This window comes from Schistocerca piceifrons, chromosome 3 (genome assembly GCF_021461385.2).
Source record: "Schistocerca piceifrons isolate TAMUIC-IGC-003096 chromosome 3, iqSchPice1.1, whole genome shotgun sequence".
In the NCBI taxonomy this organism is placed as follows: Eukaryota; Metazoa; Arthropoda; class Insecta; order Orthoptera; family Acrididae; genus Schistocerca; species Schistocerca piceifrons.
This window is the reverse complement of record NC_060140.1, coordinates 518,509,099-518,523,771: the sequence shown is the minus strand read 5'-3', so window position 1 is coordinate 518,523,771 and position 14,673 is coordinate 518,509,099. Positions and strand designations below refer to the sequence as shown.

At 39.2% G+C, this 14,673-nt stretch overlaps 1 protein-coding gene across 4 annotated transcripts in view; it reads left to right on the top strand.

Moving 5' to 3' along the window:
* Positions 1–14,673, top strand: part of LOC124788273 (fatty acid hydroxylase domain-containing protein 2) — a 200,808-nt gene that overhangs the window by 71,853 nt on the left and 114,282 nt on the right. The window lies entirely within an intron of this gene.

Sequence of the window (14,673 nt, the reverse complement as noted above, 5' to 3'; positions counted from 1 at the left end):
TCACTTGATTTTTGTTTGGAATTGAACAGTAATGCTTAAATTGTAATTGAAACACAAATCACGTGTGGATTTTTTAATGTCACACAAATTGCAAGATATTAGCTTCGATCAAGCCACAGAATAAAGTGTTAGTGTCTTTCCCTCTGTCAGTGGCTTCCTTTCAGTATAAAGATGCCGACAGCCCTTCATACTCGAGCAGTATTGAAGTAAATAGTTGATATAGCGTCCTATTGACAACAATGTGTAGTATATTGCTAGAATACCAGTATTGTTGACTCGTTTTCTTCAAATAATCTATTGTCGTTGTAAAACAAAGAATTTGGGGAATAGCGTCGTAGACTTATTTTCTATGTGAAATGTATGCTACAGAAAAAAAGCTGTCACTGATGGATGAATTTCTGTTGCCTGTATGTATCTTATTAGTTCTGTAATACCTCAAATTGTCTTCTTTCCCGCTCTTCGCTGACAACATTCATGTTAGAGTGCTTGTTTGCGAGAAGGGGGCGGCGTTTAGGGTATTCTTGTAATTTTGATGTATGAGTGGGAACCAAGACAACTGTCCATATTTGGAGCAGATATGCATGAGCGGGAACCATGGCGACTTTTTTTTAACAAGCCCTTATGAAGATTTAAGAGTTAAAGAAGAAAGAGTATTCCATAACAGCAGAAAATACATACGAAAATAAAAGCAGCAGAAGTCTTTTTTGTTGATGACTGTTTATGTTCGTGGGTATTTGTATAGTCTGAGGTTATGTACCGTTAGGGAATGATTAGTAAACTTTAAAAAAAATACTTGTGGGTTTCAGTTGGAAATTATGACACTACACGGTTTGCTGTGTTGGTGGCCTGTGTGGACAATAGAAGTCAGAGAACAAAATCAAAAATTTTTCTTTGTTGAAGATTAATATGATCAGGCATTATGTCATTTACTACAGGCTATGGAGTGGAAACTTTTAATCTCAGTTGGAATACAGATCTTTATAATGCTATGCCTTTGTACCACTGCCATTCATGTTAGCTGCCAGCACAAGTGATTAGGAGACATTTACTTGTGTGGAACAAAGATTTGTGGGCATAAATATACCTGTTATCATCATATTACTCTTTCAAATAGGACGGTGCAAATTGCATATTACCTTTCTGTCATCATTTGGATGTGATGTACTAATATTATTACTACCGGGACAGTTTAAGTAAAAGAATATCATTTTATTGAGAGCAGAATGTACAGCAAATTATTTCAGCTTGTGCTTACTGCTGGGTGTACTGTTAATATACAGTGTGTAATGTGTGGAACTGCAGATACTTTTATATGTGGTACCTTGACATGTATACACGTCATTGTGTTGGTTGGTCTTTTCTTTCCTCTATGTCGAACAATCTTCCCACAGTCAAGTCACAAACTTAACAACTTGATATTTTCGGCATGGTTATAATGCCTGTCAGTATAGCCCAACTATTTTGTGTCCACACGTTGACAGTGCAACACCTGACTTGGAGCCGAGGGGGAAAATAAGCATTAATGGCTTGATCTTGCCACATGTACTTGGAGGTACCACCAAACCTAAAAACATATAACTTGTGATAAATATAATAATTTGTCGGCAAATGATGTAAATACTGATGTAGTAAGCAGAACTTGTTAATTGGCTCTGAGTATGGCATTTGTGAAAGAGACTCCACAGAGAAAGCAATACAGGACCTTACAACTGCAGTTCTGGCAGAGCTAAACAAGAAAAAATTGTCACGTTGATATATTGTGTGACCTTCTCAAAGGCTTTGATTGAGCAGAACACAAAATTCAACTTCGCCGACTAAAGTGTTACGACATTAATGGTGTCCCTCCTGCTTGGGTGGGTTCCACGAGACTCAGAGAGCCATAGACACCGGTTCCCAGGTTGATGCCGTGTTTCTCGACTTCTGCAAGGCGTTCAATACAGTTCCCATAGTTGTTTAATGAACAAAGTAAGAGCATATCGACTATCAGACCAATTGTGTGATTGGTTTGAAGAGTTCCTAGATAACAGAATGCAGCATGTCATTCTCAGTGGAGAGAAGTCTTCCGAAGTAAGAGTGACTTCAGGTGTGCCGCAGGCGAGTGTCGTAGGACTGTTGCTATTCACAGTATACATAAATGACCTTGTGGATGACATCGGAAGTTCACTGAGGCTTTTTGCCCATGATGCTGTGGTATATCGAGAGGCTGTAACAGTGGAAAATTGTACTGCAATGCAAGAGGATCTGCAGCGAATTGACGGATGGTGCAGGGAATGGCAATTGAATCTCAATGTAGACAAGTGTAATGTGCTGCAAATACATAGAAAGAAAGATCCCGTATCATTTATCTACAATATAGCAAGTCAGCAACTGGAAGCAGTTAATTCCATAAATTATCTGGGAGTACGCATTAGGAGTGATTTAAAATGGAATGATCATATAAAGTTGATCGTCAGTAAATCAGATGCCAGACTGAGATTCATTGGAAGAATCCTGAGGAAATTCAATCCGAAAACAAAGGAAGTAGGTTACAGTACGCTTGTTCGCCCACTGCTTGAATACTGCTCAGCATTGTGGGATCCGTACCAGATAGGGTTGATAGAAGAGATAGAGAAGATCCAACGGAGAGCAGCATGCTTCGTTACTGGATCATTTAGTAATCATGAAAGCGTTACGAAGATGATAAACTCCAGTGGAAGACTCTGCAGGAGAGACGCTCAGTAGCTCGGTAAGGGCTTTTGTTGAAGTTTCGAGAACATACCTTCACTGAGGAGTCAAGCAGTATATTGCTCCCTCCTACGTATATCTCGCGAAGAGATCATGAGGATAAAATCAGAGAGATTAGTGCCCACAAAGAAGCAATCCTTCTTTCCACAAACAATATGAGACTGGAATAGAAGGGAGAACCGATAGAGGTACTCAAGGTACCCTCCGCCACACACTGTCAGGTGGCTTGCGGAGTATGGATGTAGATGTAGATGTTCCTACTTTCATAACAGAAAGCTAAGGGTCTCATTAACTGTTCTCAGGTGGGAAGCTAATGTCAGACTGGCGAACACAACATGTGGAGTGCCACTAGGATGGGCACTGGGTCCACTCATATTTTTGAATGATTCTCCAATGTGGTTAATTGGCATTTCAGAATTTGTAATGTTTCCCTCTAATATACAGTTCATACTCAGAAATCATCAGGGGTCAAATCGCCCAATAACAAATGGGCAACCATCCCGTCAATGTTGCTGGAACCAGTAACAAAAATGGAACTCATAAAAGTAATTCAGAAATTAAAATCCAAGAAATATGTAAGAGATGATGAAGTATAAGATTGTCTAATAAAGCATGTGCATGAAGAAATAATTGGACCTCTTTTCGACATTGCAATCATCTCATTAAATGGGATTTCCATAGAAATTAAAAATAAGTGAAATGTTTCCAATGCGCAAGAAAGGTGAGAAAGATAACCCAAATAACTACATAATAGTATCTGTGGTTTCTCAAAAACATTAGAGATGCTGATGTATACTAGGATGACCATGTTCTTAGAGAAACATAGCATTCTGATTCCAGTACAATGTGTTTTCCGAAAAGGGAAATCTACAAAAACTGCTACCTCAAGCCTAACAAGAATCTGTTGTAGATGCATTAGAAAAAAGAGACTTTGTATCTGCTATGTTTTTACGTTTGTCTAAATCTTGTGGCACAATCACCAATACAGCACTAACCGAAAAACTTGAAAGCTATGGCATAACTGGATATGCACTGCAATAAATAAAATCATGTGTTAGTAACAGAAAGCAATAAGTGACGATGCAGTCTGGATGCAGATCTGAAAGCGGAAATATTCAGTATGATGCACCTCAAGGATATGTACTTGGCCCATTCCTGTTCATTGTATTTCTTAACAATATTGAAGTTATTGAGAATGATCAAAAGAAATGCTGCTGCATGTGAATGGCATGATATTAATGAATGTAGGAGAAAATCTGGAAACACTGGAGATAAGTGTGTTTATGTTGATACGTAACACAGTACAGTGGCTCATACAGAATGACTTAAGGGGATACGGAATCGGATTTTGGGTTAAAAAATCGAATTTTTTTTATTGGCGTATTATATTCTGCCATGTTTCCTCTTTAAAATGACGTATCATACATAGCTCTACTACAATTATAACTATTTTATTTTTATATATTTGTGAGATCGGGTATTGCGCTTTAGTTATACACGTCTCTCGTGGCTGACCATGAACTTTTTGGCAGTACCTTTAAAGTGACATGAATTCAAATATCCCGGTTTCCAGCGACTATTTATACACTAGTTGCCCGAAAATGATTCTCTCTGGTTTCCTCAAGTTACTCTTTGACTTTGTGGCGGGACTGTTTTGTAAACAGTGTGATATAAGAAAGTAGTTGTTGTTGAGTTATTTCGTATTTAGTGCTTCATTTTTCGCAGTGAAAATGCCTAGAGCTAAAGCAAAAGTATTTAAAAAGCGTGTGAACTGGCAAAAGAAAAGAAATAATGATTCATTAGCAAAGCAAAGCAGTTCATCATCATCACTGTTGGAAAATGTGAATCCACTTATTACTGATTTGCCGAACGAACTTACACCAAATGAAAACAGTGCTTCTCATAAAAAACTAAGAGATTTGGAAGAGAAATATAATTTACTTGATAGAGGGAATGAAGTTTTTGAACTCATTGATACGAATATATTGTGTGAAGCTCTTGAAAACAGTTTGTGCTGCAAAAAATGTCATGGAAACGTTTCTCTGAAAGTAGAATCCCATGTTGGCCTGGCTGCCCAGTTTAATTTAATATGCAGTGTTTGTAAATACAGCTGTAAGTTTCCAAGTTCGGTTTCAGTAACTGTAAATAATGGATACAAGAAAACTGAACTTTATAGTGTAAATATTAGGTTAGTTTATGGATTGCGAGCAATTGGTAAGGGCAAAGCAGCTGGTGATATGCTATGTGGTGTTCTAAATCTTCCAAGTGCACCTTCAAAGTTTGAAGCTTACAATTATGTACTAGGATCTGCAGTTGAAGATGTAGCACAGAAGTCAATGCAGGTTGCTGTGGAAGAAGCAGTGGAAGAAAATGACGGCAGTCGTGACCTCACAGTGGCGTTTGATGGCACGTGGCAGAAAAGGGGCCACACCTCCAACAATGGTGTTGTAACAGCAACTAGTGTTGATACTGGCAAGGTTATTGATGTTGCAATAATGTCTAAATACTGTAGGTGCACAGGCAGGCTGAAAAATGAACACAGTGATGACTGTATTGCTAATTATTATGGTAGTAGTGGTGGCATGGAGGTTGCTGGGGTGAAGAAAATTTTTCATCGCTCTTCACAGTGGTATAATGTTCGCTATGTCAAATATCTGGGAGATGGTGACTCTAAAGCATTCAAAGAAGTTTTGGAAAGCAAACCATATGGGAACAGTGTAAATATAAGCAAACTTGAATGTATGGGACATGTGCAGAAGAGAATGGGTGCCAGGCTGAGAAAGTTAAAATCAGTTATGAAAGGGAAAAAACTAGATGATGGGAAAACCTTGGATGGCAGAGGAAGATTGACTGATTCCATAATAGACCACATTCAGAACTGCTATGGCCTTGCAATCAGGCAAAATACAGGCAATCTTGAAGAAATGAGGAGAGCTATGTGGGCTTTATATTTCCACACCGCATCCACGGATGAGCATCCACAACATGGTTTGTGCCCCAAAGGTGAAAACAGCTGGTGTAAATACAATAGGGGACTAACAACAGGAGAGAAATACATTCACCACCACAGTCTACCATCAGCCATCATGGCAGAAATAAAGCCCATTTTCAGAGATCTGGCTGACAGAAGTCTTCTGATGAAATGTCTTCACGGAAAAACGCAGAACCCCAACGAGTGCTTGAATAGTGTGATATGGCATCGTCTCCCAAAAACAGTGTTTGTCGGAATTAATACACTACATTTTGGTGTGTATGATGCTGTGGCAACCTTCAATCTTGGAAATATAACTAAATGCCAGGTCCTTCAAAAGTTGGGTATGTGTGTTGGTTCCCGTACGGTACGTGCTATGTTCTTTTTAGATCAGCACAGACTAAGGCATGCTGATAATATAATCAAGACATTAGTGAAAAAAGCAAGACAGGTGCAGAGGGGTGCCAAAAGAAGACTTGAAGATGATTATGAAGACTGTGAAGGGGGTATTAGCTACGGATCAGGAATGTTTTAATCTTCTTTCTCCGTTTCCCGTAAGTTTACTTTTTACTTCATCTAGGAACATTATCTCAGGTACTGGTCAACCTAGAAGTCTGAAATTTTTATGACGTAGTGACATAGGTCCCTATTACATACTGAAACAACGATTTTTTAATTACTTGATTTACAAAAGACTTAGGGGTGATAGTCTAGTAAAAAGCGATGGAAAAAATTTACTTAAAAATAAATGTACAATATCTCTGTAAGAAAATACTTTGACAATAAACTGTTGTTTCAGTATTGTTGTAACATATGAATGCACATACAGTAAAATTTTTACCTCTCTGTCTCCAGTAGTTTGTGAGAAAATGTTCCCTATAGTAGGCATATATTAACATTGCGGGGATAGGTGATTCCGTATCCCCTTAAGGGTAGTTCCATGAGTAACAGAATGACACTCTGTAATTGTTTTTGCACTTTAAGCATAGAAAAGACCAAGAATCATGCTAAAAAACAAAAAAAAATTAATATTATATTTTCTGTGTAAGCAAAGGAACACATTTTATTTAATAGTTTGTTTCATTCATATAATTAGGCTTACATAAAAAAAGCTTTTTGGTAATGGAATGACATAATTCAGACATGCATATTGTTCTCATTTATAAGGCAACAATAATACAGCTTGCTCATTGCCCATAAAAATCCACAAAAATTATATTGTGAAGAGGAATAATTGGGAAACGAAATGGCATATAAGATAAATGCACGAAACTAATGTTCTACTTACTTTGTGTTCTGCCTTATGGCAGGTCTTGTCATGGGGAAGCCTCTTCAGAGAGGTCCACCGCATAAGTGTCTAGCGAAGTGATTCCAGTGGTGGTTTCCCGTTGCCTTCCACTAATGATGATGAAATGATAATGAGGACAACACAACACCCAGTCCTTGATCAGAGATAAAATCTGATGCAGCCGGAAATCAATCAAACCCGGGCCCCTTGGCATGACAGACTGTCACGCTGACCTTTCAGCTATTGGGGCGGACAATATTTTACTAACAAAATAAAAAAAAATTGCTGGTAACGGAATGACACTTCATAGCAATGGAATGACACTTTCTGTTACAAATTACCAGTTTTATTCTGGACTGCTAATTGGGTAGGGAAAATGGTACTTATTCCTCTGATCTATAGTAGGTGCAGCTAGTTTCTCAAAAATTTGGTCATTTGCTACCCAACATTTATCTTTCTTTGTGGGAAATGTAAATATACACTCCTGGAAATTGAAATAAGAACACCGTGAATTCATTGTCCCAGGAAGGGGAAACTTTATTGACACATTCCTGGGGTCAGATACATCACATGATCACACAGACAGAACCACAGGCACATAGACACAGGCAACAGAGCATGCACAATGTCGGCACTAGTACAGTGTATATCCACCTTTCGCAGCAATGCAGGCTGCTATTCTCCCATGGAGACGATCGTAGAGATGCTGGATGTAGTCCTGTGGAACGGCTTGCCATGCCATTTCCACCTGGCGCCTCAGTTGGACCAGCGTTCGTGCTGGACGTGCAGACCGCGTGAGACGACGCTTCATCCAGTCCCAAACATGCTCAATGGGGGACAGATCCGGAGATATTGCTGGCCAGGGTAGTTGACTTACACCTTCTAGAGCACGTTGGGTGGCACGGGATACATGCGGACGTGCATTGTCCTGTTGGAACAGCAAGTTCCCTTGCCGGTCTAGGAATGGTAGAACGATGGGTTCGATGATGGTTTGGATGTACCGTGCACTATCCAGTGTCCCCTCGACGATCACCAGTGGTGTACGGCCAGTGTAGGAGATCGCTCCCCACACCATGATGCCGGGTGTTGGCCCTGTGTGCCTCGGTCGTATGCAGTCCTGATTGTGGCGCTCACCTGCACGGCGCCAAACGCGCATACGACCATCATTGGCACCAAGGCAGAAGCGACTCTCATCGCTGAAGACGACACGTCTCCATTCGTCCCTCCATTCACGCCTGTCGCGACACCACTGGAGGCCGGCTGCACGATGTTGGGGCGTGAGCGGAAGACGGCCTAACGGTGTGTGGGACCATAGCCCAGCTTCATGGAGACGGTTGCGAATGGTCCTCGCTGATACCCCAGGAGCAATAGTGTCCCTAATTTGCTGGGAAGTGGCGGTGCTGTCCCCTACGGCACTGCGTAGGATCCTACGGTCTTGGCGTGCATCCGTGCGTCGCTGCGGTCCGGTCCCAGGTCGACTGGCACGTGCACCTTCCGCCGACCACTGGCGACAACATCAATGTACTGTGGAGACCTCACGCCCCACGTGTTGAGCAATTCGGCGGTACGTCCACCCGGCCTCCCGCATGCCCACTATACGCCCTCGCTCAAAGTCCGTCAACTGTACATACGGTTCACGTCCACGCTGTCGCGGCATGCTACCAGTGTTAAAGACTGCGATGGAGCTCCGTATGCCACGGCAAACTGGCTGACACTGACGGCAGCGGTGCACAAATGCTGCGCAGCTAGCGCCATTCGACGGCCAACACCACGGTTCCTGGTGTGTCCGCTGTGCCGTGCGTGTGATCATTGCTTGTACAGCCCTCTCGCAGTGTCCGGAGCAAGTATGGTGGGTCTGACACACCGGTGTCAATGTGTTCTTTTTTCCATTTCCAGGAGTGTATTTCCATTTGCGTCATTCTTTCTAAGAAATGAAATTTCTTAACCATATTCAACATAAATCAACTGCCCCACAAAAAATCTTGATCTGTTTCTTCCAGCATGGGGCCAGAGACAAATTCCCTTGATGCAAGGCTGTATGATTGATCAGGTCTTGTAAATTTTCTTTGGCTGAAGATCACTTTTTGAAATTGTGCACAAACCTCTGGAGAGATAGCGAGTAATGCTGGTACTCAATAATGTATGGAGCAATAAGTGTAACAGCATGGATGGTTTTGGTCTGCTCTATATGAACTATTCCCATCCACATTTGATCTAATTCCTCTTTATTCTCTGCAATTTGCTAGGCAGAGATATAAACAATGTTTATGCCATGACATCTTTCACATGCAATTTTTGCAAAGTCCTCAGCACCAGATAGTCTGTGTTTCCCAACTTTGCAGATATTCCAGACTGTACACTTTACAGTTCCACCATTCCCATCCATGACACCTTTGCCATGTGATGTGGCAAAGAAGTCTGAAGAAATATTTATTACATAGTGTTCTCTGAAGAATGTCAAGTTGACAAACAGGAAACAGTGCTTAAATTCACTCTGCACCATCACTCATGAATGTGACTGATTCTACCTCTGGGTTCATGGATATAATGTGCTCTACAATTTTACTTATGAAAGCATGCACTATTTATTTATTATGATCAAGTTCATCACTAACAGCAGCACAAGAATATCCATTTTGTGAGTCCCAAACATATGCTGTAAACAAAGTGATTTGTGGTTTTGACCAATGGGCATTCTGGAATTCATTCTACAGTTGAACAGTATAATTTTCTGCAAAATCTACTTGCACCAAGATGAATATCCTTGTTTGCAGAATACTTTTTGTTTTCAAAAAATTTTGATTGTTGTCTTTTAATAAATGTATTTTGTAAGAATTGGGGCAGCATGTTTGAAAGAGCCTCAAGACTCTGATCAACAGTACCATGAATCTCTTTGAGTGATTCGCTGGTTCACTGTTTGCCATTAGGTCCATTTGATCAGCTTCTTCATTAAGTTCTCATCCTAAGAATAATTATCTTTCAAAGATACATTTGTGCACTTTTCACATTTTGATATCACGAACTTCTTTCTCTTGACTGCAAACTATTATGCCAATCAAGTCAGAAAACGTGGTTCTCATTTGTGGAACAGCCTCGTTTATAACTTTCAAAAATAGCTTTACGTTCTTGTGGTAGTGGCAGAGACACACATTGTGTGGTGTATCCTGTAAGGTGCACACTAACTTTGGTCTCAATGCACAGAACTTGGACAATTTTATTGCCACGTCAGGGAATTCCTCTTGATATATAGCATGGGCTTCTTTCAACGTCATGATTATGTTTTTCCACCTTCCTTATTCTTCACTATCCCATAATCTTTCATCTCAGGAGTTGCCCATGAAATGTCCTCTTGAACATAAAAAGTAGCAACTGCTTCTTCTGTGCCTGGATTTAGGTGTTGAATCTGATTTTTCACCTCTTGCTCACCTGCTAAAACTCCATCAGAAGCGTCTAATTCAAAGACAACTTCTTTGCACTTTCTTAGACTTGTAGGTATACAGTTTTCCATATGTTTAACTGCTTTCCTCAATGTGGTGGGAGATTTATATGGACTATTGGTGTAGATGATGCAAGCATCACCACCACTGCCTTCACTGCTGTCTCTAACTTTATTTCTGAATTTTCTTTGGTTAACTTTCTTTTTTCTCCATGCTTCGTAAGTTGACCAGCAGTTAAACTTTGCCATTCAGCCTTTTCCTTTCCCTGTCCTTTCTCTTAATCTTGTCACTTAACTCTTTCTCGTTGAGTCATTTCTGATATTGTCTCATTTTCTCAGCTGATAACAACAAATGTAAAAATGAAATGTCTTGTTTGAGAATTATTGTCGAAACAGTGTAATTCCTAGAAATAAGCCAATGTCTGTTTTAAATGAAAAATTCTATTCAATATAGTGATCTTCTAACAACACAATACATAAAAATGTCTATTATTTAGTGACCTTCAAAGATAATCAACATTCTGTTGCAGTACATAGGAAGTCAGTCACTTCTTTTTCTATAGGCAATATTGAAGTTTTTTAATTAGGCATTGCTATTGCTTCCCGGAGAAAGCATAGGTTATGAAAGAATAAATACCGTTTATCAAAATATTAACTCCATTCTACATGTAGTATGAAGCCATTTAGTCATTTCATTGTAATCTTTACTAAAGAAGCTTAACAACTCACCTTTCAGCAGTTACTCTTCAGACTCACTGGCTGTAAGTTTCTTCTCTTTGAAAAGTACATTCTTGGCTTGTGGGACTTCCACATTTTCCCTCCAATTTTTGCTAAGAGTATAGCCAACATACAAAATTGCAGTATAGCCAACATACATAAGCGTATTTGACCTACAATATCTTAAATAATGTCAGTCAAATTCTGTTATAAAATTGTCATTCTGTTACCACTACAAAATATTGTTTATAATGAATATTTTTTCCTCTGCTCTGAGACTTTTATCTACCCCATAACTCTGTATTTGCATGCATATTTTCAGGATTCTATAAAATTGCATTGACCCTGAAAAACAAATTTCAAGTTTTTTTTTTTTGTAAGAGAATGACAGGAGACAACAATAAAAAATAGACCAACATGGGGACATTACTAATTTAAAAAAATCAATATAAGCTATCGGAATGGGCTGGCCTAAGATACTTCTAAAGTAAAGTTTTTCAGATAGATTCTGTTAATAAATTACTTTACTATGCATCATTGTAGTACTTTTGAAAACTAATTCCTTAGAGGGTCTAGAAGCTGAAATTTTAGACAAGCTATAAAGCCATTTGTTTAGTTCCAGCACTTCTTAACATGAAAATGAAGCTTCAAATTAAAAAAAAAAAAAAGAGAGAGATATTGTGTTTCAGCTAGCAGAACCGATAATCAGATATTTAATAAGAATATTTTTAATTTTTATGGTTTGTGTCCATGTTCTCATGGAACAGCCCTTAATTATAAATTTAAAAAAAGACAGTGTTAACTGTATTCACAAATAGAGAAAATGGAGATCACGTAGATTATTCATGGATGAAACAGGATTGGAAGAAGTTCTCTATAAAATTTTTAGCAATTACTGTTGACAGTAAGCTCCAATGGAGACAATTTACAGACAATATATGCTGCAAATTAAGCACCAAAATATTTATTATGAAACAGCTTGCACATTATGCTAATAAACAGCTGGTATATTCAGTGTACCATGCCCTGTTTGAACCATACTTACAATATGGAATTACCATATGGAGAAAGTTCAGCAGCACTAACACAAAAATAATTTTTTGTTGAAAAAAAGGCCATTAGGACCATTTTGAAGTAAAAACAAACAGACATATGCACTTACCAACCAACAATAATGACCTGTTATCACTGGAACAACGCATTAATGGTCATACACAGTGTAAAATTCCCTAGGTCCAGGTGGATAACAAGTTAAAATGGAATCAACTGATTAAGAAGTTGAGTTTAGCATGTTACCCTCTTAGAAGAATCTCTCATTGTCTCAGTTTATTTTGCATATTTTGACTCCTTGTTGTCTTAAGAAATTGTTTTCTGCAGCACTGCACTTAAAGTAAATAAAGATTTTGTTCTGTAGAAGCAAAAAATAACAACATTGTGTAAATCAGATAGCCATGCATCATGCAGTAACTTATTTAAGGATACTGGATTTCTTACAGCCACTTTCCAATAAATTTAGTCCTTAATGGTCTTCGTTGCTGATAGTGAAAATCAGTTCAATTTTCTTGGATAGGGGCGGTATGGAGAAAACTAGGCACAATTTTATACCAATTAAAACTCGAAACCATTGAAAAACTGAATGTATTAATGAACAAATATTTATTTAATATACATATCTTTATCACTTTTCTGTTACAGTGTGAAGGCGTTAAATAAAAATAACACTGTGGTAATAACATGATTACTAAGGAAGCTGCATGCACCTGTAACATAGGTTATCAATGCTCGTACTTTTTCAGTGAGTAGTGTATATGAATTTGTATATATTATTTTGTTGTTAGGCAAGTGGTGTTCAAGTACACATGAATAGTTCGTAAATTCATATTTTTAATATTATTTGACATTGGGCTGTAATGCAGGGGAAAAAAGAACACTGTGAATTCGAGGTACAATGTTTCTGGAAGCATTTATAACACTGAGCATTTTGGCATTTTCAGTTGTAGAACATAGCTGGATGGTGAAACATTTTCATGGAAAATGGCTCACTATACACATACTGTTAATCAAAAATTTAAAGTGAAATCACTGTTTACATGTTTAGAAACTTGTACACGGTTTTTCATGTGGTAGCCCCTAGTGAATAAGATTGTTTTGAGGATCAATAAATCTGGAATATTTAGAATGTCAACCTCAGTATAGTAATGTTCTCAAGACTTTATTTTTTAACCTTGAAGTTCTGTTCAAATTTACGTAGTAGATATAGTGTTTGCATCAATATGATGTGACCTACTAAAATTGGACATAAAATGGAAAATAAAATCCAATACTAAAGTTGGGCACAAAATGGAAAATTCCACACACACACACACACACACACACACACACACACACACACACACACACACCAAAAAAAGTTTTGTATCACCTCGGTTCTGAAAGGTCCGGAACCTGTACAGAATATTGGAATTGAGATCAACATAAGCATCATTTCCGCCCTTTTTATTGCTCATGAAAACCACGCATTGCATGTTGTACCACCACACAGCGAAATCTTCAGAGATGGTGGTCCAGATTGCTGTACACACCAGAACCTCTAATGCCCAGTAGCACATCCTCTTGCATTGATGCATGCATGTATTTGTCGTAGCATACTATCCATAAGTTCATCAAATTGGTCCAGATTGTCCCACTCAACAGCGATTCGCCGTAGATCCTTCAGACTGGTTGGTGGATCACATCGTCCATAAACAGCCCTTTCCAGTCTATCCCAGCATGTTCGATAGGGTTCATGTCTGGAGAACGTGCTGGCCACTCTAATCGAGCCATGTTGTTATCCTGAAGGAAGTCATTCACAAGTTGTGCACAATGGGGGTGTGAATTGTCATCCATGAAGACGAATGCCTCACCAATAAGCTGCTAATGTGGTTGCACTATTGGTCAGAGGATGGCATTCACTTATTGTATAGCCATTACAGTGGCTTCTATGACCACCAGTGGCATACATTGGCCCCACATAATGCCACACCAAAACAGCAGGGAACCTCCACCTTGCTGCACTTGTGGACAGTGTGTCTAAGCCGTTCAGCCTGACCGGGTTGCCTCCAAACATGTCTCCGATGACTGACTGGTTGAAGGTATATGGGCCATGTGGAGTGGCTGTGCGGTTTGAGGCACCATGTCACAGATTGCAAGGCTCCTCCTGCTGGAGGTTCAAGTCCTCTCTCAGGCACGAGTGTGTGTGCTGTTCTTAGCATAAGTTAGTTTAAGTAGTGTGTAAGTCTAGGGACTGACGACTTGTGCAGTTTGGTCCCTTACAAATTCACACACATTTGAACATTTGAAGGCATATGCGACACTCATCAGTGAAGAGAATGTGATGCCAATCCTGAGCATGTTGTTAGGCCCATCTGCACTACGCTGCATGTTGTCATGGTTGCAAAGATGGACCTCACCGTGGACGTCGGGAGTGAAGTTGTACATCATGCAGCCTATTGCGCACAGTTTGAGTTATAACACGTCCTGTGCTACACGAAAAGCATT